Raw genomic sequence first — 7,591 nt, forward strand, 5'->3', positions numbered from 1 at the left:
GAGAATTAGTCCATAGCCGTCTTTGCTGACCCTGTCCCCGTGTTTAACAATCCCTCCATTAAGGCATTAAAGTCTAGCTTATATCCTTTTCCTGTTGTTGAAGCCCATTTGCTCCTGTCCTGTCTTCAGTGGGGAGCACTGCTCTCTCTGTCATCGACCCATGTGACCTTTCCTTGTCACCTGTCAGCGTCTCCTCTAAGGGATGAAAAATTCCTCTTCATTTTTGCCTGATCAAGTATAACTTAAGAAGTCAAAGCATCACCCTTTGATGCTGTCCCCTTCTCTTCTTCCATTGCCACAGTCTCCCTTCAGGCCCTCATCATTGTTCACCCAAACCGCAGCAAATGACTTCAGGACCAGCCTCTCTAGCCCAGCCTTGCCTCTCCCAAAACTCACCCCCACCCTCCATTCCACAATTCCTTTGTCCTAAATGCAAATGTGACTGCCTTTCCCTGCCTAAAACCCTTCTGCTCCTCAGTCTGGCCAGCTGGTCCTTCCCTACCTGGGGACACTTCCACCCCCTCTCTCTCCCGCACCCCCAAAAACAAACCTCATGTGCTCAAGATGTAGCAACACCCAAGTATTACTCATAGGGCTCTGACACACTGTGCTGTTTCATGCTTCTGAGTCTTGCAAATGTGGCTGCCCTCCTTCTCACCTCTCCATCCACCTGGTGGGATCCTATTTATTTCTCAGGTGTTCCTCTCCCCAAGAGGAATCCTCTGACCATGCCAAGTAAGGCTAACCATGTGTACCCTGCATCCAGGACCTACTACCATCACGCCCACAACAACTTGCTGTGTCCTAGTGCAGTCTATGGCACCAAAGTTGAGGGCAGAAATGTGAAGTCAGCTGAGTGTCATTCTGGATGGAAAGGGACAATGGCAGTGGGATTGAGACAAGGTTGCCCTGGGTTAGCCCACTCCTCTGATGAATCTCTCGAGGTTCTCTGTGGCTGTAGGCACTTTTACCTTCTGAAGACAGGCTCTGACATGCCTTGGCTTTCTGTCGTTTCTTGTGTTACCTACCCGCTCCTCTCCCTCAGCTACCCCAGCCCTCTCCACCCTTCAAGCCTGTCTCACAACCTGGGCAGCCTGGCCCCTGGCACCTGGTGTCCTCTCTTCCCCTTCGTTTCCCCCTGCACCTTCTGTCTTGGCAGTTCCTCAGACACATGTCCTGCTGGGCTGCCTCAGGGGCTGCTGGTCTTCCCAGGCAACTTCCCACAGGACAGGGATCACACACACCCATGTCGTTCCTGATAGACTCCCTAGTGCCTGCCTGAGTGCTGGGCAGAGCGCTCGGAATGCATTGGTTAGCACAGAGACATGCCCTGAACACCCCCTGCCAGCCCCTAGCTGGCCCAGCACAGACCTCCCTGTTTCCTTCCTTTTACTCAGCGACTACACACGTGCACTTCTTAACTATGAATTTACTTTGTGGTGCCCACTTCACCAATTCATCTTGCTTCCTACAAGGCTCAAACCACTGCAAGGCAAAGCCCGCACAGCCTCTCTGCCTGATTCTTGAGAGCGTGAGGCTGTTTTCATCCCGAGGCTGCCGGCTGGACAGCAGCGTCCTGTTCCTCCCCTGACACCAGAGGGAGCCTGCCTCTGGGCCTTGAGACCGCCCACCCCCTCGCCGCTGTAGGCTCTGGCCCTGGGCCTCCCTGGAGGGGCTCCAAGCATGCCCCAGAGATGTACATGCCCAGAAACAAATCAAGTCTGGCTGGAAGAAATGTGGAATTGCAGCCCCATGTTGTAGAAGCTTCTCTTAGAAATGACAATCTGCATGAAATTCCAAATTCTGTTTCGTTTTATAAAGGTAACTGATGATATAAGGGTCTTATCCAGATCTTATGTGTGCTGGGGACGTCTCATTTCATTCATCCAACAAGGAGCTTGAACTAGACATCTAAAGTTTCTCACCTCCGTAAGATGCAGAGTAAATATTTTTTTTTTCATATCACTCCTCCTCATCCTCCCGCTGCACCCTCATTCCCTCTTTTCTGCTGCAGTTTCTGGCAGGCATTTGTCCAGCTCTGGGCTCATGGTAGTGCTGCCCGATCACCAACTGGAGCTGAACGGTTTGCTGTATAAATCAGGGAAGGTGGAGTTGAGTAAGTATACCATGCTCGTAACAGGCACTCAATAAATACTGCTTAACTGCAGGTGCCCCTGTCTCCACCATTTGCTTAGAGAAAAATCAGGAGCCCAGAAAAAGTAAATGGGCTATTCAATTTGGAAGCAAGGGGGAGCTGATTCTGGTTCTGGCTCTGCCATTGGTCAGTGTGTGAGGAGGCCACCGAGGCCCGCTTCCTCTCCAGGCCTCATTTGCCACACCTGGAAGTGAAAGATTAGACTTGAAGACAGGGCCTCAAGCAGTAGACAGGATCTGCCAGTCAAGACAGCACCTGGCCAGCCCTGCTGGCCCAAGGACTTCGGCTCTCAGCCACTCTGATAGCCCCAGAGCAAAGGTGAGGCTTCTGAGCAACCACAAAGGGCCCCCCCTCGGGAAAGGGCCAGGATCCCTGGGCCAGACGGGCCCCTCCTTCCGCCTCCTCCTCCAGCTGAATCTTCTGCTTATCCATTTCCTAAAGATCATCACGGAGGCTCCACAACCTTCCCTTTTTAACAACTCTTGCTGACGGAAAATTCTTCCTCATACCTAATCTAAGTCCATCTGCTGCAATTTCTGTCTATTTTCTCTCGTTCAATCCTACTGGAGATGGAGAACAGCTGGTCGCCATCCTCCATATAACATCCCCTCCTAAACCAAAATCAGTTATTACATCACCCTCAGCCTGTTTTTCTTGTGGCAGAGCACCCACCGTCCCTCCGACCTGCCTCCACGGATTCTGGCTCTGAAAGCATCACTGAGCACCGTGGCCCACATTGGAGGATGCTCTGCAAGCTCCAAGTCCTCCCAGAGCCATAACATCCTCAGCTGGATGTAGGACTCCACTGGCAAAATCCAGAGAGAAGGTCAGAGCAGAAAGAGATCATGAGGACATAGGCCAAGCCCCTGAGTTTATATACAAGGAAACTGAGGTCAGAGAGGGAAAATAAGTGCAGCACCCAAGGTCAAGTCTGAGGGATCAAGCTCCAGGTGCCAGACCCCAAATAGTGCCAGCATGGGGCTCTGAGTGCCTGTAGCGTGTCCTTGACATGGTAAGAGCAGGACCAGCCTTAACCAAAAAGCAAAGGCTCACAACTGCCCAGACACTCCCTATCCAAACTCCATCTTCCAAATCCCAAGGCAGATGTCTGCAACTCCACTCTAAACATCTTGGATTTCCATTTAGAACTCAAATACCTGCATAAGTGGCACCACTCTTAACTATTTACACCTTAGTATGAATAAGTAGATTTGATCCTTTCTAACTCTTGATAGAGAAATTTAGGGGTGAGAAGAGAACAAGGAACAAAGAAATTGAGAGAATGACAGGCACATATCACTGCTGGCTAATGTCTCCAAGGTCAGTCCAATGCATGGGGACTGCGGGTGGGCGAGCCGCAGGATAGTGGAACAGTGAGGGTCATGCCTGGTGGAATCCCTATGCGTCTAATAGGTCTGTGCTCAGTACATCTGCCCCACCTGCCTCCCAAGGGGTGGCTGCACCACCACAGGCGTTCTTGTAAGGTCTGCATGGAACCGAACGTGGTGAAGGATTGCCTCACTGCTCCCGCAGGGCAACTCCATGTGCATCCCAGAACTCTTGACTTCCCCTGGTTAAGTGTTCCAGCAGTGAGGTGAGCAGGGTGTCTAAAATTAAATCTCAACCTCTAGGGTGCCCTTAAGTGACGGGAAGGAAGAATCATAAGGGAAGGAAGAAAGAGAGGCATATACCAGATTAAGTAAGATTGTTCAGCAATTGTGCAACAACTCCATAATGGGGAGGGAGGTAGGGCGCATGTGCATAAGGAAAAGTAAGTCAGGTGAACTATTACTAATCATTTGGGGCCACGAAATCTTCCAAAGTGAAGAATAACGGGAGAAAATAACCGTGTGTGGTGCGTACATTTCAGAGCCCAGGTTTCCAAACAGCCTTCACCCCGTGATGAATAAACCGAACCATCATGCTCCAATCTCCTCACCTTTCAGGGGATGCTCCAGATTATTTCAAACCTCCAGACGCACACACCCCCAGGGTAACCGGGGAGTTCACGCAACTACCCAAGAAAAAAAAGAAGACATCTCAACGGCCACTTACAAAAACGCCTAACACAATAAACATGCTTATTTGATTTCCCCAAAACAACAAAATTAAATGTTCAAATAGGAAGACTAAAAGGCTCTTCTCTGATAAAAATTTTCATATGTTTTCAATCCTTTTTTCAGGGTTTCAGGGGACAGGTTTCTTTAACAGCAAAATTGGCACAAAATGACGAGATCAAAGTAGGTTGGCAAAGAGATTATTTACTGATGTGTTCATGATGAAAAGAGAGGACAGGAAAGAGGAACAGAAAAGTAAGGAAGGGATTTGACTTGCCAGGTAAGTCACCCAGGGCTTGCAAAGGCACACAAAGAGACAACCCCTGCTTAGCACAGTAGTTAAAAGAGAGAAAACCTTGTTGCCCAATTGGGGAGAGGAGAAAATGCTAGACCTATGGATGGCGCTTGCCCAGGATTCTGGCTACAGCTACCATGTTTGATGAAATAATGAGTAACAAATGCAATCTTCTGAGCACCAATCAGTCCCTTCACACATAAACCTGGGCCAGGCTTCCCAAGGAACTAATCAACCTGATACCAGAGAATGAATTCTCCAAAGTGGATCACAGCGGTGTGGCTGGATCCTGGATTTCATGCCCCATCCAAGGTGAAGTTGCAGGGATGGTGTTTTGCATTTCATCAATTATTCTTCAGCTCCTATTATGCTTTTTTTAGTCTAGAGTTGTTATTTTAATAATCTTTGTTCCAAATGGGGAACTACAAGGAAGAGGGATGAGGAGGAGGAAGAAGGCAAGTGTTCCAGTGTGTCCCACTTGCACTTTCCAAGCTCCCTCTGCCCCCTTCCCCCACCCTGCCTTTTTCCTCTCCCTGCATGAGTCACCATTCAGGAGCTGGTTTAAAAGCCTTACTTTGAATGTCCTCTATCATGATAGAAATCTAGCAGCTCAGCATCAATTGAAAGGACCCTCAATTTTGCTGCCGGTTTTTTGGTTCCAGGCACCCCCTTGAACTCAAAAACATTTTCCAGTTTTATGACTGCCTTCTTGAAAACCAAAGTGCCCCCTTTCGAACTCCCCCCCGCCCCACCTGCTAGGTGCTGCCTCTCCAGGGCTCTCTGGGGCTCACGTGCCCTAGACAGACCACAGGGGTGAGGGTGTGTGGCCAAATATGCCCCAAACAGCAGATAAAAGCTCTGAGTTTACTCCAGGCTCCCAAACACAAAGGCATAATTTGCAGGGCTGCAAGTTTGTTGTGTTTACTGTCAGACAACATGTGCAGAAGAGAAAGCTGACTGTATCCTGACCAAAAAAAAAAAAAAAAAAGTCAGGCAGCTGTTGTTGTTTTTTTTTTTTTTTAACCATTGTGAGTAGAGCTTCCACAATAACAGCAGCCACCCGAAATAGCTGCTTAATGGAGGTGGGGAACCTGTTGTGGCAATTAAAGAAAAGAAGAATTAAATACTGAAAGTGATTTGGAGAGCCCGAGAAGGGGGACTGTCATCTGCACCTCAGCAGCAAGGGTGTCATAGGGACAAGGGGTTGCTGGAGGATCCTTCCCAGGACTGGGAATCGAACTCCTCAGCTTCAGGTCTAGGATAGAAATCAGGGTGAAGCAATGCACCTGACCCCCGCTAAAGCCCCAAGGACTTGTAAGATCAGTCCCGGACCCGCAGCTTCAGAGCATCCAGGAGGTCAGAGGACAGACCTGGTGAAGTGCTATAGGGCATTCAAATAGGAGCTGCCTGCGCCAAAGCAGGCAGAAAGTTCAAGACCAAGCTCATCACCTTCTCTCCATACTTCCTAGGGGAGGCCTACCTACCTAACATCTCCCATTTGCAGAAACTCTGGGAAAGGAGTTTTCCACACACGCAAATCTGGGTCTCAGAACAAGTGAGGCCCTTGTGGTCCCACAATTTAGAATGCACAAGGGTGCTTCGAGGCTGAACCAGCCGCTGACCATGGCGTGCATTTTTGCTCGAATAGCAATGATCAGAAGCAGTGTAGACGGTGGCTCCAGCACCCTCTGGGGCACAGATGGACCTGCGCACCTAAACAGACCCAACCCCTCAGAGCCTGCCCCTCCCACCAGCCTCCACCTCCAAGAGCCCTTGGCACGCTTAGCACTGGACAGCCCTTCTCTGGTAAGGGTGTAACCTTCACACGGGATACAATTTAGCTCCAACCCCTCTATTTCAGGACACACCAAGCCTGGAAAGTCTTCCAGTTTTCGGGAGCTAATCAATTAAGTTATTTCTTCTCCTCTGACAACTGTTTCGTTGGTTTTTCCCCAAGTTGTGTGTCACACGGATGCCCATCAGGTCAAACAGGACAGCCTCCCACACCCCCAGGAAATTTTTTTTCCCACCAAGCAAAATGAACTGAGACAGAATGGGCAAGGAGTAGGAGGGAGGAAGGTCGCAGAAGTTTGAGGAAGGGCTCAAGTTGAAGGTCATATAGTTGGGGGAAGGCAGGTCAAGGTAATGGAGAGGGGGCAGACCCTATGGAGAAAACCCAACCACCAGTCATGTTTCTCAGTGTCAGCTTTCCAACAATGGGTCCGCCAGGAAGTGGCACATCCAGGGGTCCAATTCCCTTCACCCAGCAAACCTGAATTTACACCCCAACCGTGCAGTCACCCTAGCCCAAGACCAGACCTATTTCCACAGACCTGGGTGCAGCTAATTGCGAAAGTAGTAAACAAAGCCAGTTCTAGACAGCGCAGAAGTTTTCCAAATTGTCAGCTTGTTTTCATCCCAACAAATGATGGTGATTTCCTATATCTGTCACGTTTCCTCGCCTAAACTTTTCTTTCTGCAATCCCTCTACACATAAGCTAAACTGCAAGCCACTGAGAAGGGGAGAGCAGGAGCCGCACCCCCCGGGACGCAGACAGGAGTACCTTTTCCGCGGAGCAGAGGGGCTGGTGGCCAGAGGCTCGCTGCCCTGCCGAGCCGTGGAACGATGGTGTCGGGATGGAGCACGCTGAGGATTACGCGTTCCTGTCTCTGCGACCAGACCTTTCGGCAGCTCGGCCCAACTGTGCTAGCGATGCACTTAGCAATTATCTGCTGGCGCCGACGCCCCGCCCTCTGCTCCTGCGATTGGCTCTCCAGTCCCGGGCAGGACTGCATTGGTTTCAGCCGACCTCACTCATTGCCTTGGCTCCTACTATTATCTAAGCCATCAAAGGAAATAATTCCATGTTTCATTGACAACCTGTAAGGCTCTCCCCGAGCCTGGCGGGGGTGGGGGTGGGGGGGGTCGCAGTCAGGACTGGGAGTCCAGTGGAGGGAGGAGGGGAGAGTAGAAAAAGTAGGGGGTGGGGGAGAAAGAGAGCTCGAGAATGGGTGGGGGTGAGAGGGAAAGAGAGAGAGAGAGAGAGGGAGAGAGAGAGGGAGCTATCAAGCAATCAGATTCTT

At 50.2% G+C, this 7,591-nt stretch overlaps 1 protein-coding gene across 2 annotated transcripts in view; it reads right to left on the minus strand.

Moving 5' to 3' along the window:
- Positions 1 to 7,272, minus strand: part of ZMAT4 (zinc finger matrin-type 4) — a 352,176-nt gene extending 344,904 nt beyond the window's left edge. The window contains exon 1 of one of the 2 annotated variants that reach the window (XM_078445520.2): positions 7,072 to 7,272. The gene's annotated coding sequence lies outside the window, so the exon portion shown is untranslated. The remainder of the gene's footprint in view (positions 1 to 7,071) is intronic. The other variant, XM_078445519.2, reaches the window with a different exon arrangement.
- Positions 7,273 to 7,591: the final 319 nt, after the last annotated feature.

Source organism: Panthera onca, chromosome B1, assembly GCF_046562875.1.
Source record: "Panthera onca isolate mPanOnc1 chromosome B1, mPanOnc1 haplotype 2, whole genome shotgun sequence".
In the NCBI taxonomy this organism is placed as follows: Eukaryota; Metazoa; Chordata; class Mammalia; order Carnivora; family Felidae; genus Panthera; species Panthera onca.